This window comes from Sciurus vulgaris (genome assembly GCF_902686455.1).
Source record: "Sciurus vulgaris genome assembly, contig: HiC_scaffold_424_arrow_ctg1, whole genome shotgun sequence".
NCBI classification, from domain to species: Eukaryota; Metazoa; Chordata; class Mammalia; order Rodentia; family Sciuridae; genus Sciurus; species Sciurus vulgaris.
The window spans coordinates 56,268-77,976 of record NW_027632615.1 but is presented as its reverse complement, the minus strand read 5'-3'; the positions used below and the strand labels follow the sequence as shown (position 1 = coordinate 77,976).

The window sequence follows — 21,709 nt, the reverse complement described above, 5'->3', positions numbered from 1 at the left end:
AAATAGGAATTATGCTACAAGACAATTTAGAGAATCATTTTGACACATATCATCATAAGCAATAAAATATCTAGGTGGGTGAAGACTGTCAGGAATTAATAGAAGGCCTTTATTTTGGCTTGTTCAGTTGGGAGCACAAGTGATAGTTTTGCTTCAGACCTGACACTTGTCACTAAAACATACACTTTTTATCCTGCTATTTATCATCTTAGTTGGTTGAAATATAGAAATTAACTTTACACTGTTTTTTTTCTTATGAGTCATCTTTCTAATAAGCTTAATATTATTTATCAACAAAATATTTTTACAGAGGTTGGGGTTATAGCTCAGTTGTATAGGGCTTGTCTAGCAAGTGAGGGCACTGAATTTGATTCTCAGCACAACATATGTACAAATAAAGGTCCATTAACAACTAAAACAAAAAAATAAACTGTGCACAATGAATCTAAATGCATTCTGCTGTCATACATAACTAAACAGAACCAATAAAAATATTTAAAATACATTTTTAACTCTAAAAGAGATACTTCTTCTAAATACTTCAAGATAAACAATCCTAATTTTTAGTTTACTGAGATAAATCTTTGTAATGCTCTGGAAAACTAATGACAAATTTTAAAATATAATATTATAAATTATGATTTATAAAGAGTCTGATTTAAAAATATTTTCCTCAATATTTGAAGCAGATCAGCATTCCTAGATAGCCTAGAACCTTTTAAAAATAGTATTTGAATATGATTTAGTAACATCTAAATTATGTACTTTTTTTAATAACCTGTCATATAGAGCAATTAAGGACATTTTATGGACTTTATTCTTCTTTGCTCTAGGTAATCTTACAATTGTAATCTGCAAATTAATCTATAAAATGGATTGGCAAATGATCCATCACAGGGATGCCAATCCATTTTATAGAGAACCAAATTACTGTGGTCAGTTTGGGAATGGAAGGAAACCCATTTTTTCCCAGGGGATTTTTAAAAATTATTTTAGTTTGTTTGTCCCCTGCAGTTCTTCACACTGCCTAACTTCCACATGCCAGTGCCAATCACCAGTCTGAACAGAACTGCTTCTCCAGTACTGCTTTCTTAGAGCTCTCAGAAATCTTAATGACATCTGACTGCAATTAAGTGCTCCTTAACTGATCAAATTTGCCCCCCGGGCTAGTTTCCTTGTGTCATGAGAAGAACATTGTGAAACTCTCTGTCTATTTGGTTTGCTCATTTCATAACCTGGGTAGTCTACATTTATGTTAGCACTTTAAAAAGTGGTTTTTATATATTCAAGTATATTTGAAAATGCGTGTTGTATTAAGTGATTTTTAATGTTTTTGTTTTTACATGGTCTTAGCTCTTAAGTGCTGAACACTGTTGACAGTGAAGAAACTTTCTTCATATTTTTATTGAAACTAATAAGTATGTGAATATTTTTCTCTTTAATTTTGCATATGCTGAACTGTATACACACTATAACAAGCTGTGCCTTCCTTTGCCTTTAGTTTTATATAAATGATTTATATATTTGTATTATTAAAAGAAGGTTATTGAAAGACAAAAATTAGTATCAAAAAACTCTAGTAAATTTCATTATTTTTCACAAGTAGGAAAAATGTGAAAATATATTCATATCACTTTTTTCTTTTAGCTTTCATTTGTATGAGAATTGCCTTAGAATCTCTTGTCAATTGCTGTCAATTGAAATTAAGTAAATGTGATGTCCAAGTAACAACTTTATAAGAGTAAGCTAAGCCATACTTAGACAATAAACATTCATAAAAGAAAATATTTTAAAGAGCATTTTTTAAACTTTGAAACCACTTAGATGTTCATATCTTTTTTCCTCCCTAACAGAAATTGAAAATGGGAAGTCACCAGTCCATAGCATTCAGACTGCTATACTTTCTAGGTGAGCATATTTTTATTTCAAAAGATTAGCTCTGATTTTTCCTATAGAAAAATCACATCAACCTGATATATTTACTGTATCAATAGAAATTGTGTTTCTCTAAATACCTACAACCATAATTAACATTTAAAAATCTAATATTTTGAAAGCTCACTGGTGATGAGCTCAAAAAACAAAGAAATGATTTTATAGCACCTTTGTGAATATAGTCACAATTTTTGATGGATCAAAAAATGTACAGTAATACAAATATAGAAGGAGATAATGAAGGCATTACTTGTGGAAACTGAGACATAATAAACTGTTGTATATTTTACTAAATTGAAGGTAATAATGGAAGAAAACCTGGCAAAAATTCTTCATGAATCACATCACTGTGGAACTATCTGCAGTTACAACAAAGAAATTAATAAAATACAGTTTAGAACAGTGATTATAAAAATTGTGTGTTCTGTAAAAAAAAAAAAAAAAGTAGGCTCCATTCCCATGGCACCAAACCTATACATGAAGGAGGAATTTTCCAAAGTAGATAAATAAACTAGAAAGTGCCCATTGAAGATTAGGTTAATGGTATTCCTTAACTACAAAGTAACAGAAACCAACTTGAAATGTAACTAAATACATGATCCAAATCAGGCATTAAATGGCAGGGATTATGAAAAGGCTAAAAAGTGAACTTTGGGAAACAATATTTCTTGAATTTTCAAATACTGATATTAGGCTCAGTTAGAAATTCAGATTTTCAGTTCGAATCAAGCTTCTCTCTGTTGTGTGGAGACACAGCCTTTTATGGAAAAAAAATTCAACAACTCCAGTAAACTGTAACTGTAAAATAATGGGACTGGCTCCAAAGTCCACAAATAGATAGACATGACTAATACTCCGTCATAGGTTAATTCTTTACTAAAATTAAAGAAGCTGATTCAGGGAACTGACAATTCCTGAAAGTCAAATGTGTGTGCTAGAAGAGCTGAAAGAGACCTTTAAGAAGAGACCAGTTTCTTGATCAGGAAATGTTTATAGAAGCTGAGAGTTGCCTGTGTCACTGAAATCATTGAAGGTAGAACAGTTATGGACATTCCAATTTCATTTCCCCAAGGTCTAGCTGTAATTAACTACTGGTTCAAAACTGTTAGTTAAAGTAACAACAATAAAAATTATAGGATAAGGGCTGGGTTATAGCTCATTTGTAGAGCACTTGCCTTGCATGTGTGAGGCACTGGGTTCAAATGTGGGCACCATATGTAAATATATAAAATAGAGGTCAATTGACAACTAATTATTTTAACTGTAGGATAAAAGAGCACATTCAAAATGCAAGATTCTTATAGAGAAACTGAAATAAGTCAACAGCAAGAATTTCAACTAAAAGTTATTTTAGATGTATAATTTTTAAAATTTTGATTCATTGTACACAAATGCAGTACAACTATCATTTCTCTAGTTGTACATGAAATGTGGTCATATCATTTGCATATTCATACATGTACATAGGGTAATGATATTTGTCTCATTCTACTATCTTTTCTTCCCCTGCTCCCTGCCCATCCCTCATTTCTGTCTAAAGAATTCATCCTTCTACCATTCTTCTCTTACCTCCCCATGCCCCAATAATGTATCATCAACCACTTATCAGACATATCATTTGTCCTTTGTCTTTTTGGAATTGGCTTATTTCACTTAACATGATATTCTCCAACTCTACCAATTTACCTGCAAATGTCATAATTTGATTCTTCTTTATGGCTGAATAATATTCCATTTTGTATATGTACCACAGATTTTTATCCATTTATTTATAGAATGGCATTTAGGTTGGTTGCACAATCTAACTACTGTGAATTAAGCTGCTATAAACTTTGATGTGGGTGCCTCACTGTAGTATGCTAATTTTAAGTCCTATGGGTATAGGCCAAGGAGTGGGATTGCTGGGTCAAATGGTGGTTATGGTTTTCTAAGGAATCTCCATACTGATTTCCAGAGTGGCTGAACCAATTTGTAACCCCACCAGCAAAGTATGAGTGTACCTTTTCCCCCACATCCCTCCAACATCTGTTTTTGCTAGTATTCTTGTTAATTGCCATTCTAATTGAGGTGAGATGGAATCTTAGGGTAGTTTTGATTTCCATTTCTCTTATTATTAGAGTTGTTGAACAGTTTTTCATGTATCTGTTCATTACTTTTAGTTCCTCTTCTAAAATGCACTTCTGTGAAGTGTCTCTTTACTTCCTTAGCCCATTTATTGATTGCGTCATTTGTATTCCTGATGTAGTTTTTTCAGTTCTTTATAGATTCCAGAGATTAGTGCTCTATCAGAAGTGTGTGTGCAAATATTTTCTGTAGGTTCTCTCTTCACATTGTTGATTGTTTCTTTTCCTGAGAAAAAGCTTTTAGTTTGAATCTTTCCCAATTATTGATTCCTGCTTTTATTTCTTGTGCTTTGGGAGTCATATTAAGGAAGTTTGGCCCTAAGAGGATATGATGAAGATTTGGACCTACATTTTTTCTATTAATTCAGGGTCCCTGGTCTAATTCCTAGGTCCTTGATTCATTTTGAATTGTGTTTTGTGCAGGGTGAGAGATAGGGGTTTAGTTACATTTTGCTGCATATGGATTTGCAGTTTTCCCAGCACCATTTGTTGAAGAAGCTATCTTTTCTACACTGTATGTTTTTGGCACCTTTGTCTAGTATGATATAACTTTGTATTTATGTGGGTTTATCTTTGTGTCCTCTATTCAGTACCATTGGTCTACCTGCCTATTTTGATGCCAATACCATGCCATTTTTGTTACTATTGCTCTGTAGTGTAGTTAAATGGTCAGGTGATACTCTCTGCTTTGCTCTTTCTGCTAAGGATTGCTTTAGCTCTTCTGGGTATCTTATTCCTCCAAATAACTTTCATGATTCCTTTTTGTATTTGTATAAGGAATATCATTGGGATTTTAATTGGATTTGCATTGAATTTATATAGTACTTTTGGTAGTATGGCCATTTTGACAATATTAACTTTGCCTCTCCAAGAACATGGGAGATCTTTTAGTCTTCTAAGGTTTTCTTTAATTTCTTTCTTTAGTGTTTTGTAATTCTCATTGGAGAGGTCTTTCACATCTTTTGTTAGATTGATTCCCAAGTATTTTATTATATTTTTGGGGGGCTATTGTGAATAGGGTAGTTTTACTAATTTCTCTTTCAGAGGATTCATCACTTATGAACAAAATACATTAGATTTGTGAGAGTTGATATTATATCATGCTACATTATTAAATTCATTTATGATTTCTAAAGGTTTCTGGTGGAATTTTTCTACTTATCTAAATATACTCATGTCACCAAATAGTGATACTTTGAGTTCATCTTTTCCTATATATATCCCTCTAACTTCTTCTGTCTAATTGCTCTGGCTAGAGTTTCAAGGATGATGTTGAATAGAAGTGGTGAAAGAGGGCATCTCTGCCTTTTTCCAGTTTTTAGGGGGAATATTTTCACTTTTCCTCCATTTAGAATAATTTTGGTCATGGGCTTACCATACATATCCTTTACAATGTTGAGGTATGTTACTACTTTCCTATTTTTCTAGTGTTTGGAGCATGAATGGGTGGTATATTTTATCATGGCATTTCTGCATCTACTGAAATAATCTTGTGATTCTTAACTTAAGCCTGTTGATATGGTTAGTTACATTTGTAGATTTCTGGATGTGGAACCAACCTTGCATCCCTGAGATGAAACCTACTTGATCATGGTGCACTATCTTTTTAATATATTTTGTATGCAATTGCTAATATTTTGTTAAGAATTTTTGAATCTATGTTCATTGGAAATATTGGTCTGAAGTTTTCTTTCCTTGATGTGTCTTTGTCTGACTTTGGTTTTAAGGTGATATTAGCTTCAAAGAATGAGTTTGGAATGGTTTCCTCTTTTTTTTTTTCATAGAATTCTTTGGGGAGTATTGGAATGGGTCCTTCTTTGAAGGTCTTGTAGAACTCAGTTGAGAATCTATTTGGTCATGAACAATTCTTTGTTGGTATGCTTTTGATGAATTCTTCTATTTCATTGCAGGAAATTGATCTATTTAAATTTTGTATGTCCTCCAGATTCAGTTTGGGTGGATCATATCTCTAGAAACCTGTAAATGTCTTTGAGATTTTCTGTTTTTTTGGAGTATAGATTCTCAAAGTAGTTTCTATAATTATGTTTTGCATTTCAGTACTCTCTGTTGTGGTATTTCCTTTTACATCATGAATTTCAGTAATTTGAGTTTTCTCTCCTCTCTGTAGTGTGACTAAGGGCTTATCAATTATATTTATTTTTTCAAAGAATCAATTTTTTGTTTGGCCAAATTTTTTTAAATTTTTTTTATTTTTTATTTTTTTTTATTTATTGTAAACAAATGGGATACTTGTTGTTTCTCTGTTTGTACTTGGGTTAAAGGCATACCATTTTTATAATCATAAATTTACATATGATAATGTTTGATTCATTCTATTAATTTTTGCCAATTTTTTGTATTGTTTCTTTTGTTACAATGTCATTGATTTCAGCTCTGATTTTAATTATTTACTGTCTTCTACTACTTTTGGTGTTGATCTGCTCTTTTTTTAGGTCTTTGAGTTGTAATGTTAGATCATTTAATTGTTGACATTTTCTTCTTTTATTGAATGTGCACCATGCACTGAATTTTCCTCTTAATACTGCTTTCATAGTGTCCCAGAGATTTTGAAATGTTGTAGCAATGCTCTCATTTACCTATAAGAATTTTTTAATCTCCACCAATACCTTCTGTTATCCATGCATCATACAATAGTGTATTGTTTAGTCTCCAGGTGTCGAAGTAGTTGCTGTTTTGTACTTAGTCACTGACTTTTAATTTCCATTATGATCTGATAGAGTTCAAGGTAGCATCTCTTTTTGTATTTGCTAAGAATATCTTTGTGGCATAACATGTGGTCTATTTTAGAGAAGGATCTATGTGCTGCTGAGAATAAAGTGTATTCAATAATTGATGGATGGAATATTATATATACATCTCTTAAGTCTAAATTATTGATTGTGTTATTGATTTCTATGGTTTCTTTGTTAATTTTTTGTTTGAAAGATCTGTTCAATGGTGACAGTGTTGTGTTAAAGTCAACTAGTATTGTTGTGTTTTGATCTGTTTGCTTCCTGAAATTGAGAAGGATTTGTTTAATGTACATGGATGCATATGTACATAAATATTTATGACTTTTTTGTCTTGCTAATTATGCTTTCCTCAAGCAGTATTAAATGTCCTCCTTTACCCCTTCTGATTAACTTTGGCTTGAAGTCTGCTTTATCTGATGTAAGGATGGAGACTCCTACCTTTTTACTGAGTTGATGTGCATTGTATGCTTTTCTCCATCCTTTCATTAATCTGTTGATATCTTTTTCTATGAGATGAATCTCTTGAAGAAAGCATATTGTTGGGTCTTTCTTTTTAATCCAATCTGCTAGTCTGTGTCTTTTGATTGATGAATTTATGTCATTAACATTCAGGGTTATTATTGAGATATGACTTGTATTTCTGGTCATTTTGACTTTTTTTTACTTATAATTTGACTTGTTTTCTCCTTAATTGGCTATTCCTTTAGGGTAGTTCCTATCTTTGCTGACTTTCATTGTTTTTTATTTCTTCCTCATGGAATATTTTGCTGAGAATGTACTGTAGCACAGGCTTTCTATTTGTAAATTCTTTTAGCTTTTTTAATCATAGGATTTTATTTCATCATCAAATCTGAATGTTAGTTTTGCTGGGTATAATATTCTTGGTTGGCATCCATTTTCTTTCAGAGCTTGAAATATGTCATTCCATGGTTTGTTGCTTTTAGGGTTGGGTTGAAAAATCTTCTGATATTCATATTGGTTTTCCCCTGCACGTAATCTTATACTTTTCTCTCACAGCCTTTAAAATTCTCTTTATTTTTGATGTTAGGTATTTTCATTATAATGCGCCTTGGTGTGGTTCTATTGTAATTTTGTATATTTGGTATCCTTTAAGCCTCTTATATTTGATTTTCCATTTCATTCATTAGATTTGAATATCTTTCTGCTATTATTTCATTGAATAGGTTATTCATTCCTTTGGTTTATGTATCTGTGCCTCCCTGTGTCCCAATAATTTTAAAATTAGGTCTTTTTATGATATTCCATAATTTTTTGTGATTCTATTCATGATTTCTTACTATCTTCTCTGTTTGAAAAGCTTCATTTCAGGATTAAATATTTTGTCTTCTTCATCTGAGGTTCTGTCTTCCAAGTGATCTTGCCTTTTGGTTATGTGTTCTATTGAGTATTGAATTTGGTTTATTGTTTCCTGCATTTCAAGGATTTCTGTTTGGTTTATTTTCAGAATCTTTTAATTGAAATGATATTTTGCTTCCTGCAATTGCTCTTTTAACTGTTTATTGCTGCAATCATTCTTTGCCTGCATTTGCTCTCTTATTGTTCAGTTCTAGGATCATTTTAATTATGTACATTCTAAACTCCCTTTCTGACATTTGTTCTTTCATGTTGTCCTTGGGTTCTATTGATATAGCATCTATGTTTGTTTGGGACACTTTCTTCCCTTTTTTTCTCATGTTGTTCATGTATCTTCCCCTCTAACAGTACAAATTTGTGGCATTTCAGTTTCCCCCTGTAGACTTATATTGCCCTTGCAGATTTAAAATACCTCACCTTGAAGTGAAAGAATAATATTAGCAGTGCACCAATCAAATTGCATCCTTTACCCAAATAGTCCCTATTAAAATATTAACCATGTTGTCTTAATAAACATAGATGATTAGTTCAAATTATTATCTATAGCAAAACCAATAGGTTTGCAATAAGGACCACAATTTCTAATGGTGGACAAAGGGGATGGGGCAGGGTATAGTATATAATGTTAATGAGATAAGAAGTGAGTCTATAGAGATACTGTGTTGTAGGAATATTGAAAGCAGAATTAAAAGAAATATTTTGTTAGCAGGAGCAAAGGAGAAAGATTCTCCAAGAAAACAGATACATAAGAGGAAAATAGAGTGGGATAAATAATAAAAGAAAAAAATAGGAATAATCCTAATAATACCACTAATTAAAAAATAATTCAACAATAAAATTATACTCTACTATTCAAACCTTCTATTCTTCAGTAGCCTGATGCTTGAGAGTAACTTGATAATTCAGTGTCACAAGAAGGGTGCTATCCCACTACCTCCAGGTCAGAAATAATCAATGCTTGTGGGAAAAGATGATCCTATTTTCATAGATGATTAGCCACAGTGGGAACACTGAGGATGGTGGGTCTGATGGCATAGACCTGGGCTTGGCACTGTAGATTTCTTTTTTTTTTTTGAAACTAATTTTCTATTTATTTGAAGCACAGTAAAAAAAAAAAATCAGTATACTTTGGAAATTTGGTGGCACAAGATATTTCTGAGGCCAAAAAAATTTAATATAGGGCTGGGGAGGTAGCTCAGTTGGTAGAGAGCTCATCTCACAAGCACAAGGACCTGAGTTTAATCCCCAGCACTACAAAAAAAATTAATACACTTTTAAAATTAAATGCTGATTGGAAATATTCAAGTGACCAGAAATCTGATTCTTGGTATTTTTCCTTCTCACAATACTTTAAATAAACTCTAGATCCACATAATAAAAATGGAAAGATCATTTTTTTTGATAGATCAAAATGTTCTATGCAGGGACCACAATAGAAATGGAAGAGCAACTCTCAAAGTACTGTCTCATGCTGTGTGTGCGTGTGTTTAAAATAAGTAGTTTATTTAGAAAATATGTTCCAAAGAACAGCAAACCCCCACCTTATTTTAATGTTACTTGACCAGTGTTAAAATGATATGGTTGAAATTTATTAGAACTATAGAATGTGAATGCCTTCCTCACTACAGAGGTCTCTTGGAGTTGCAGGATTTATAGTCACCCAGGCACCTCTCAGTATTCTGGGAAGTGTTGTGTGGTGTTCTTCCCATGCATCCCTCACCACAGAGACATGTGGCAGATGCAGGTCCCCAAAGACCATGAACATTCTAGCATAGTGCTATGTTGGTGTTGCCCACAAAATAGTGAGTCCTTGGAGCTCTGAGACTGCAGGAATTCTTAGTACTGTAGTTCACTCTATGGCACCACTGACATCAGTGGTCTTGAGAACAGCAGGCTATTGATTATTCACAATAGCAGAGTTGATCTTAAGTAGAAATCACCATCAAGACTCCCAGGATCTGAATACTGCAAGCCTGCCTCTATACCCCTTAGGAGACTGGATAGTGCAATGCAAAGCCTATACATGTAGCCCTCAATAGGAAGTTGTCTAGAAGCAACAGGCCCTGAGGTATTCTGGCCTTCTGCCTGCAGAGTTCTCACTGTGGAGACCTCTGTGAGTGGTAGGCCACACAGGCACCTGAGCCCCTCCAAGAATCTTTTGTAGTGTAATTTACTTCTCTACCCCGCAGTCCTCACCAGTGAGGATCCTGGGAGATTCTGGTCCCTTAGGATTCTGGGCAATGTAGTCCAGTGTTTTGCCTGTGTGCACCTGCTGGGAGAGCCATGAGAACAGCAGGCCACATGTTAGCCTTGGTAATCTGAGAATTCTAATGTTATGCAGTCTTGTACCAATGCAATCCCCACTGTGGAGGCCTTTGGAAACTCTAGGCTTCACATCTAGTTTAGTCTCAGGACTTGTTGGTAGTGTAGTTCGGCCTTAAGTACATCCAGGCCTCACTGTGGAGTCCTCTTGAAGTCGAGGGATGAAACTCACCTTAGCAACACACTCAAGGATTTTAGATAGTATAACCCTACAGTTCTCATGGCAAAGAAGCTTGGAGTTGAGGCACTATGTATTGTGTGTAATGTAGTCTCATATTTTGCCCATTCCACACAGAGAAAACTGGTATCTCAAGTTCTATTAGAATTTTGGGTAATGCAGTTCAGTGATTTGCTCACTAAACACAGAGGGTTCTGGCAATCCCACAGGACTATGGGAAATGAAGGAGTGTGTTCATGCTCAATTATTACAGATAAACTTGGCAGCTAGAGCACCTGAGGATTGTGTTTATACAAAGCTAATGGTTTATCTGATCACCACAGAGAATACTGGGAGTTGCAACTCCTGAGAGTTCTAGATAATTTAATCTAGTGTTTTATGTACAAAGACCTGCTTATAGAAGGGCCACAGTAACTTCAAACTCTGCTTTTCCTGGTACCCTGAAGATTGCAGGTAGTGTGCTCTAACATTGCAACCCTCATCACAGAAACCTCTAGAAGTTGCAGAGTATAGGCAACCCCAGGGAATTTCTGCACTAAAGTTTGGTATTCCATTCTTGCAGTTCTCACTCCAAAGGCTCCTGGGAACAGCAGACACCCAAGGGTAACATGCAGCACAGTTTGTCATTCTACCTGCCTATCCCTCACTGCAGAATTCTCTGTGAGCTGCAGGTCCCCAAGGGATATTTGTAGTAAACACTTTCATTTGGCCCATGCTACCCTCATTGCACTGGGCCCTGGAAACTGTAGACCCTGAAGGACACTGGGAAGTGCAGTCTATTGTGAATTTTGCAGCCCTGACCCAAGAGCATCCTGCAAGCTGCTTGCTACATTCCCAACCAGTCACCCCTGAAAACTCTGGGCAATGTGGTCCAGCATTCTGCTGCCCAGCAGTGACCAATATGGTCCCCAGAAGTTTTGGACCATGTGCTTGCCCTGGTATCCCAAGGGTTCTGAGTAGTATAACTCAGAATCCTGCCTTCCTAGCCCTCTCCATAGAGGACTGCAGGAGCTGTATCAGTATGTATGCCCAGGTACCCCCAGGGGTTCTGACCAGTGTAGTCTGGCATATATTGCCACAACTGTCACCACAGTGGCTTCTGGAAAATGTCAAATAGCCCACCCATCTGTGTGTAAACTCACTAAGAGCCCCAGCATCTTTTCTAAAAATCAAGAACACATAGTTAAAGAACTCCCCACAATGTTATTGCACTTATACATTAAATTTCATTGTTTCAGGTACTTTAACACTGAAAAAAGAGAGCCATATAAACAGAAATAAAATTAAGCAGTGAGGTGGCACTAGCCTTCTCTCAATTACCCATGAGGCTCCAGGGGACTCCTATGCCATTCTGGCAACATTCTGAGATTGTGTATTAGTGTTTCTCTTTTCAGTGTCCTGGAATTCCTCTCCAGATACACACCAAATTTATAAAAATATTGTGGTATGACACCATGTTTTGAGGTTGAGCAGAAAAAGCCTCAACAAAGGATGCTTTTGGAAAAGTAAGCCCAGTTAAAACATTACCTATGAAAGTAAAGAACATGGCAGATTTTCCTCCTCAGCACATAGAATAGTGGATGACAGGCTTACCCTCATTCTTCCTCACCTTTTTCTCAAATGCACTTTGGTTATCCAGAAGCCACAGTGACATCTCACATGTAGGTGCCAAGGAGACCTGGTCTCCAGGTGTTCCCAGTAGAAGCATATATCTCCCTGTATGGGTCTCAAGGAGAAGGAGGTTCTTGTCACCACAGTCATGGCCCCATGGAGTCCTCAGTCTTAGTTTCTTTCCCCTGTGGGCACAGGACACCCATCCCTAGCAGGCAGATAATTCAAGGGGATTAGGAAAAGTGGCCCTGAGAATGACCTGATGGTCACTGTGGGCAAAACAGGACACAATGCTCACTGTTAATCGGTGCCCCTGCACCCCCTTGTGGCAGTTCTGATAAAGCTCTGAAATTCATGGTTTTGATTTTTCTAGGCCATGATTTTGGTAACTTGGGGATAGGAAGGACAGTAGAGAAAAGCAGACTTTATTACCTATGTACATTTATGACTGCATGACCAATGTGATCCCACAATATGTACAATCAGAAAAATGAGAAATTATATTCCATTTATGTATGATTTATCAAAATGCATAAATGCATCCTAATGCCATGTGTAAATAATTATGACAATTTAAAAAATTTAAAGAAAACAGCAATAAAGCCCACCATCCCATGTTTGATGAGAAAGTATGGTGATAGCAAAAAGCAAAATAAATGGTAAACAGGCCAATATTCATTGATTTATTATATATCAGCAATAGTTTGTGGGAAAAATTGAAATTTGAAACTAGACTAAGAAATAATTATAAACAATAACAATTATAATAACACACCCAAAGTTGAAAATTTTAAAAAACTTAAAAATTGCAATTATACTTTCAGAAAACTAAGAAACACAAGTGAAAAAAAAAAAAAACAAAGCAAAATAAAGTAATTGCAGAGATATTCTTTGTTCAGGTCTCTATACATAGGATGATAATTACTCAAATTTGATTTATACATAGGTGCAATCACACTCCAATATCCAGTAATCTTTTTCTAAACTTAGAATAGATGGTACAGACTATAGATGGACCAAAAATGAACTTGCACACCTCAATTCCAATGCCTGTTAGAGAGCTGAAGCAGTGGCAATAATGTGATGTGCTGTGAGCATGACTGGTCTGGGTGGCACATGCCTGTAGTGCCAGTGGCTCAGTAAGTTGAGGTGTAAGGATCAAGAATTCAAAGCCAGCCTCAGCAAAAGTGAGGTTTTAAGCAACTCAGTAAGACTGTCTCTAAATAAAATACAAAATAAGGCTGGAGATGTGGCTCAGTGGTTGAATGACCCTGAATTTAATCCCTGGTATAAAAAAAAAAAAAAAAAAACAGGAAACAAAAACAAACAAACAAAAAATAAAATAACAACAACAAATACCCCACAGCTTGGAAACAATGTTGCTGAAAACACAACCGACATTGGGAAATAAAACACAGTCAGCTGTGTTCCAGGCTGACTGCAGGAAAGGGGCCAACCCTGAGAAACTGCCAAAGAACAGAATGCTCACATCTGCTCTGGTGCTTGGTACATTCTTTGCTTTGAGGGGAAAACTGCAGATTTTAGGCCTGGTATAATAGTGAACATGTATAATCCCAGCAACATGACAGGCTGAGGCAGGAGGATGGCAAGTTCAAGACCAGTCTCAGTGATCTTGTCTCAGAATAAAGACATACAGGTTTGGGCATATAGCTCAGTGGAAAATTGACCCTGGACAGATATGGGAACCCTAGTACCAAAGGAAAAAAAGAAAAGCAGTGTTGTTTTCAGAGATGCAGCCTGGAGGAAATATTACTGTTTTTAGAAATCCATAGGACAGACCTTGACTGGCAAAATCTGAGGTAGTGGGTCTGTGAACCAGGCACTGCCCTACCTCATGGCCTGCACACAGCAGCAGGCAATCCAAGTGGCTCTTGGGGTTTACCTCTTCAGGAGGAAAGGTTCAGGAGAATATGATAGGGGATATGCCACCAGGAAGCTGCCTACCTCTGCTGACAAAACACTTGAGCATGGACCCTCCTCCAGGTACAAATTCTGTGGACTGCTACTGGGGTGGGTAGGTAAATTCTGCAAGTAAAGAAAGTCCACAACCCACTGGTGGGAGCAGGAGTGTGGTCCATGTGTGGCACTACACAGCCTCAAGTGGGGAGGCAGACACAGCATTCAGCCCACTATCCTGGGCCCCTAGAGCCAGGTTCAGTATGCTTGGCCCCCACCTATGTCTCTGGAAGGATCTGTCCCAACATTGATACCAAAAGCTTTCTCAGGATTCCAGAGACAAAATTATCATTGGATCCACTGACATCAAACTGTGTTCTGACATCCCAGTCTCTCCACAAATTTCCACTGAGCCAAAATCTGCTGTGCACTCCCTTCCACCAGCATGAAGATGTGCAATACATTCTGCCATCCTCCTTTGGAAGGTGCACAGGAACTGGCCACCAGCCACTAAGGTTTCCATTTTCTTCACTCACACTTGGTCTCTCTGAGGTAAAAACTATCACTTCCTCACCATGCCTCACCCTGTCTTTCTCTCCCTGTAAGATGTGTCTGAGAATATCTCAGAATTTGCTTCACTCTTAAAGATGGGCTGTCATGACTTGGTCAGCTCTGAGTGTACATAGGTGTAAGGGGAAAGGGCTGGGCAAGGCAGGTTTCTCTCCTCCCTAAGCATATAAGGCAGGACAACCAGCTTTGATCTTGTGGCCTCAGATATAGAACCCAGGCCTTGGGTGGAGAGTGTGCTGGCCTCTCTCCTGCCACAAATGTGACAAGATTCCCTTGTGTCCAGCTGCCCAAGACCTGTATTATCACCTGGTATGTGGCTCCGCTCCTGCTTTTTCTGCCTGTTCTTTCATCAGAACTTGGAGAACACTCTGAGGGATAGAAGCAGAGGACATCCACAACCTGTATTCAGGAAGCAGGGGCAGGCCCACAGCCTTGGGGCAGCTGAATGGGAACAGTACAAGAAGACACCCAGGGAATAAAGGAGACTTAGTTTTAAGCTGAAAGGTGTAACAAGAAGACAATTCAAAAGTCAAATCCAGGACCACCAGTGTGAAGATTCAAAAGAGTAAGATGTGTAGGAACCTGAAAGCTCTGAGCAGGCAAAGGCAGATTGTCTGTCAAGAACTGAATACTTTGCTTAACAATACAATCTTCTTTAAAAAGGTGACTTTTTTCAGTTGATGAATGGATAAATAAACTGTGGCATATATATACAATGGAATATTACTCCACCATGAAGAATGATAAAATTATGGCATTTTCAGGCAAATGGATGAAACTGGAGGATATCATGCTGAGATAAGCCAATCTCAAAAAACTAAAAAACTAAATGATCTCACTGCTAAGCAGATGAGGACATATAAGGGGGGGTGGGAGGGGTTAGCATTAGGGTTAGGGTTAGGTTTAGGGTTAGGGATAAGGAGGGTGGTAAGAATGGAGGAAGGAAGGCCTGTATAGAGGGAAAAGAGGGGTGGGAGGGGTGGGGGGAAGGGAAAAAATAACAGAATGAATCAAACAACATTGCCCTATGTAAATTTATGTTTTTCAATTAAAATAAAAGGAAAAAAAAAGGTGACTTTTTTACATTTCTGAAGGGAAGTGTTTTCAACTCAGAATTCTGCCCCTGCCTGTTGGGACTAATGACATGTTAACTAACTCAGGCTGACTCCTTACTCCCTGGCGAGTGAGCAAGATCAAGGCCTCAAAGGCAGTTTCAATAGTTAATGACGATGAATCGAACCACTCTCAGGGATTGGTTAACAACAGTTCCGCGAATGTGATCAGCTCGTGCTTGCCATATAGTCCAATGGGACTCTCGCCTGTGTGAACACCCCTGCCTTGCTGACTTTTAAGCTGATTGGTTCCTGCCTAGCCCCCACCCTACATAAAAGCTGTGTGACTTCCTCAATAAATGAGTTCCTGCTGTGACAGGTCTCCCTGATGAATCTGATTGTTCTCCATCCAAAGGGCTGGGAGTGGGCAGTCAGTCGGCCCTACCTATCCCGGCCTGACCTTGTTGGGGAGTGTCCCCTTCCCTTGTCGCTGGTCGAGAAGAACAAGGGGGATTAAGACTCCGACACCTGCCAATTGGTTAGTCTAGTTGGAGGGTTAATTTCAGACATTTTTATGACATTCAACAATACAGAAAATTTATTTTCTTGGTGCTTTGTTATGAAAGCTAGTTGAGGATGTTCTCTAAGAAAACAAGGGAGTCAAGGAAGAAAGAACAAGGTTGCATTCAGCAAGCAGTGGAGCCACCCAGCAAAGCAGGGATGAAAACTCCAGCCATGGTGATACCACCACACTCAGCTCTGGATGCTAACCCTTGCAGTGGCAACAGGAAGAGGAGACCCCATGCAGTGAATTCTCAGATGGGGTTCTTGAAACCCTGGGAGAGTTTATGGGTGTGATAAAAGTAGATGTGCCAAAATAAAGAAAAAAGGCATATAGAAGGCAGGTGTGATTGTGTGCAACCATAATCCCAGTGTCTGGGAATGCAGATGCAGGAGAATCTTGAGTTCAAAGTCAGCCTCAACAATTTAGAAATATGTTAAGCAACTCAGCGAGACCCTGTCTCTATATAAAATATTAAAAGTGCTGGGGATGTGGCTCAGTGGTAAAAGGACTGCCTCTGGGTTCAATATCTGGTATCAAAAAGTAAAATAAAATAAAGAAAAGAATAAGTAAAAATGCATACAGAAACTTCATGAAAACAAAAAGGTAATGGGAAAATATTATACATAGAACATGAAGAAATGCAGTTGAATCAGTATTCCACAAGGGAGGTCACAGACTCTATTGGATTTAATAGACAAAATACACATGTAAATGATAACCATAAATAAAACTTGAAAAAAATTTCTGCCCTGGGTTGTGTGGGTAAGTGGAAGGAGTATGGAGTCCTCTGTGGCATGGTCCTGGCAGGTGAGGCAGATGACTGCAGTGAGGAGCACAGGAGGGACTGATAAGAAGACACTTTGCCCACACTCTACCCCTCAAAATAAACCCAAGGTGCTAAAGTTTCTTATGCAGAACATCAAGGTCTGTGCTAAGGGAACTTACATGCAGAGCCAGGATCACCAATGAAAGCAGTTGCCGTGGTGACTTCAGCAGAACTCATCACACAGTGCAGTACATGATGGTGAATGTGCTGCCTGTTGTAGAAGCAGACTTCTTCGGGGGATGCTAGTGGAAGGTTCAACAGCCACACCTTGAGGGCAGCGAGGGAGGGATATAGCCCATCACTGCTGGCAGCCAGAGGGCAGAGACCAGGACCAGAGCAGATGTGAACAAGGGTGGCAGGATAGTGGTCATTTTCTCCTGGTACATCTCACCACTCTCTAGTGGTCTGGAGGGCACAGCAGAGGCTGCCTTGGACTGCAGCAGCTTCCCAGGAGGAAACATCAGACAAGCTCAGTGTGTGTCCCAAAATGAGTGGCCCTAAAAGGCATGGCACCTAGCACCCACTTAACTGCCTGGACCCTCCCCTGTGGCTAAAAAGGCAAGGGTTGAGCTCCAGTGAGCCAGGCAACAAGAGTACTCAGAGGAGACCAATACTACATCCTAAAATACTTTAGAAGTTTATCTATAAACTGAAAACATTTAGCAAGAGTCGGAGAGCTGAGTAAATTAGGCAGAAGCTAGTCATAATGCAGTGAATTACACTGGTGACCACTCACCTCTCTGGTGCTGCTCCTGTGTTTCTAGTAAACAGCCATTTGACCTTCTTGTAGCAGCCAGAGCAGCAGGCCCTGTCATCATCCCCATGTCTTTGGTAGGAGGTCATGGGAACATACCTGAGACCACACACCTGGATGCAGCTGGGCCTGGATATAAGCTTGTCATGGCTGTAGTCATGGGAGATGCTAATGCTAACAGAAAAGGAGAGAAGTTTACACAATGCAGTGACCAAACAATGCAGTGCACCAGCCCCACACTGAATAGCCTGGGCTGCCCATGATAACCTTATCCTGGTTTTGGGATCATGCCTTAGGAGAGTTGAGCACGGAGGAAAGTGAGATGGCTCAACAATACTGGTGAGGAGTAGAACCTCTGACCACTGCTGACTTCATGAAATAAGAAACTGATCTCCAATGGGAAATGAGTCCCAGAGACAGCTGAATCTCTAGGTGGTAGGTATATATGCTTTTCTCTCCAAGACTATCACCCAGATCTCTGAAAGACACATGAAGCCAAGGATATAAGGTCAGCAGCAAGGAGCAAGCATGACAGCAGAGGAAGCTGCCACTTCCAGGTCCCTGATGTGGGTTCCTTGTTAGCAACATCCTCCCCACTGCCTGGGGTCTCACCTGTCTCTGACCGGGTAACAGGGTCAGCACCCAGAATACTCATATCCACTCAAAACCCTGGTCTACACCTAAGGAAGGAAGGGAACTGAATAGGGATGATGATCCTACAACCTGAGGAGATGACACTCCCTGGCAGCCAGTGGCCTTGGTTTGTGAGGGATCCAGGAATATCTTGGGCCAGGGCCAAAGGCCTCCATAATCCTGGGGTGGTCTCTGGGAACTGTGGAGATTCAGTTTCCTCATATACTGCTGAAAAGTGATGAGAGGAGGAAAGACTTAGTGGGTCTGCAAGTCAGCAGGTGAGAGCAACTGTATTGACAAACAGGAGTGTCCACTGGGCACCTGGACATCCTGCCTTTGTCCTTTCATCTGACTCTGAGCTGATCCCTTCCTGTAATTATGAGCCCAGCACCCCACAAACCTACAGCTTGGCTCAATTCTCAGATCTATTCACTGTCTCTTCCCTCTGGCACCACGATGCCCCTGACTCTAATCTGACTCCTAAACTCACAATCACAGTTCTACATGAGTCCTCTGAAGTCAGCCTGTCCCTGTAACAAATCAGGCCCAGGGTTGATGAGTAGAAACCCTTGGCTACTTGCCTGTCCACTGAGGTCTGTAAAGGCAGCCAGAGTTGTCAATGCAGCTGACTGAGTTCCACAGGGGCTCAGAACTCTCCTCAGCACTGGGAAGTTCTGTGAGTTCTGCTTGGTCTGCCAGCCTGACAGCACATGCTTGGAAAGTATATTTTGGTGCCATTGGTAATAGGCAAAACTGTTGTACACCTGCTCAGTGGTCAAGCTTTTCTCTGAAGGCAAATTCTCCTGCCCAACAATACTTCTAGCTCTGGGATACAGAGATGCACAGAGTTGACTGGGGCAACTCATGTCCACCATATAAGTGGTGTGAGCCCTGCTAAGCTTTCCAAGGACAGAAGAACAATAGGCCATGCAGTTTCTCACTGGAGAGAGGGTTGTGTGGTGAGTATGTACTGGGGAGGCAGAGCCGGTGCCTGTGGACAGGACAAATGGGCCCCACTTTCTGTGCTGACCCACTCTCAGTCAGATGAGGAACCTGCCTCCAAAGCTGACCCAAACCCCACACAGCTGAACTCCAGAGCACCCAAAGACCAGGTGTGGAATATTCTGCACCCCTGCATAGGCAGGGCCTGCAGATGCTCCAGGTCAGGGTCACTTCTTTGCCTGGAATTACCATAAACCTAGTTTTCTAAGGCTCATCTCAGTTCTTGGAACCCCTTCAGATTAGCCAGAGAAGTAGGCACAATCCATGTGAGAAAACAACCCTGGAGGGAAGAGTTCAAGGGGACATGGCACCAGGAGCAGGGGTACTTACCGTTTGAGGGAACTGGGGGCCCTGACACAGGACTGAAAATTGGTCAGGCCCAGAGACAGTCCCTGGGTGTCCTGCCAGATGTTTGCCTTCTCTTTGCAAATCCCTCTGTCTGCTGGGTGGCCTTAGTAAGGCCCTATGCAACTTAGTGAGTACCTGTCTCAAAATGAAAAATAAAAATAAATGAGTAAAAAGGTTTAGAAAGTGGCTCAGTGGTTGAGTGTCCCTGGGTTCAAACCCTGGTACCAAATATATCAACTTTGGTCAGACATATCACTATTTGGAACCTGCCCAGCATCACCCAGAAACACTTTAATCATATACACCACTGTTTAGAGAGGAGCATGAAGCACAATTCTCATAGTAGATAGGCAAATAAAGATTACAAGTGACTTTCTATCAATAAAGTCAGGTTGTGATGCCAAACATGCTGAGATCCAAGGTACCATCAGATGACTGGAGAGATGCTTCTGGTCTTCAGAGTGTGAGAAATAGAAGGTCTGGTAGGTCACTTTCAGAATCTAGTATTCAACCTTAATTGGATCCCTTTGTAACACTTCCCTTTTCCCTGCTCTAATTGTAAAACTATTCAACTGAGTAGACTGTAACCCCAAACTCCTCAAGTCAGAGTGAAAGGCAGCACTGCATTAGGTTAGAGATAAAAACAGGTGGACAGCCCACCCAGGCACTTGCTAGGCAGGTTCTGATAGCATAGCCTTCTACCAGAAGTAAAAGTTTACCTTGCCTACTCACTTCTGGGCATGATATCATTTTGTGTGGCATTTCCTTATTTTTAAAAAGACTTACCGCAGGTTGAGATCTTGGGTTTACAAGATAAGGACATAGCTCTCCAAAGGTGGACCATGTATTATCTATTGATTTTCTTTGTATTATTTAGCACAGTGCAGCACAGAATGACCACTTAACATGGACTTGATGATTAGAGAGTTTCCCTTCAGTTTCCCAGCCAGTTAAAGTTGATCCAGTGAGGGCAGGTTACACTGACTGAGTTCATGTCCTATTGGGTATAGTAGAATAAGCCTCCAACTCTCTCTGCACCCTGCCCCGACATGCAGGCTTACCTCTAGGAGCTAGAAGTCTTCCTGCAGTTTCTCCTAATGTTTGATGGTGCAAAGCACTGACCTGGGTGCTGTCTGTAAGTATCCACCTGGGGTCTGACCTTCTCCTCTGGCCCCTACACTTACCACAGGTCATCTCTGTCTGCTCACTAAGGCCAATCACACTTTTGCATGTTCTTTAACATATCCTCTTTTGATAGTCAGCTTTTGCCCATTTCATTGGGTATTCAGATTAGATTTTGAGCAGGAAGGTTTGGACTAAATGTCCGATATTGAGGTTCACTCTTGATTTTCAGAGCCATGCTTCTGTGCTGCATATACCAAGGTGAAATCATTTACACTGAAGGTCAATGGAGAAGAGGCTGCGGTGTAGAAAAGCCTTTCCTCAGAGGTCTTGTGCTGAAAAAAACTAAAAATTAGCATATACATCATCAACTGTCCCTTACAAGCAACAGGAAATAGCCAGGAATTGGCAAGAGGCATTGATGTCCTTGCAGGGGGAATTAAGGTCAGTCATGATGGTTGCTCACAGAATGACCTGGCACTGAGTACCTCCTGTACCTGTACAGTACATTGAAGTTAAAGAAATGTCCTGAAATTTGGACACAGTCCTTAAGCAATGCCCATTTTGTTAGTGTCCCTTCACTGAAGTTGGTTTTCCACACCAACACCCTTCTGCTTTTGATGC

At 39.1% G+C, this 21,709-nt stretch overlaps 1 long non-coding RNA gene across 2 annotated transcripts in view; it reads left to right on the top strand.

Annotated features, from left to right (window-relative positions):
* Positions 1–21,709, top strand: part of LOC306652656 — a 77,335-nt gene that overhangs the window by 34,426 nt on the left and 21,200 nt on the right. Inside the window, exons 4-5 of one of the 2 annotated variants that reach the window (XR_013761503.1) lie at positions 1,854–1,908; positions 9,058–9,189. This is a non-coding gene — a long non-coding RNA (uncharacterized lncRNA). Of the gene's footprint in view, positions 1–1,853; positions 1,909–9,057; positions 9,190–21,709 lie in introns of those variants that run through there. The other variant, XR_013761502.1, reaches the window with a different exon arrangement.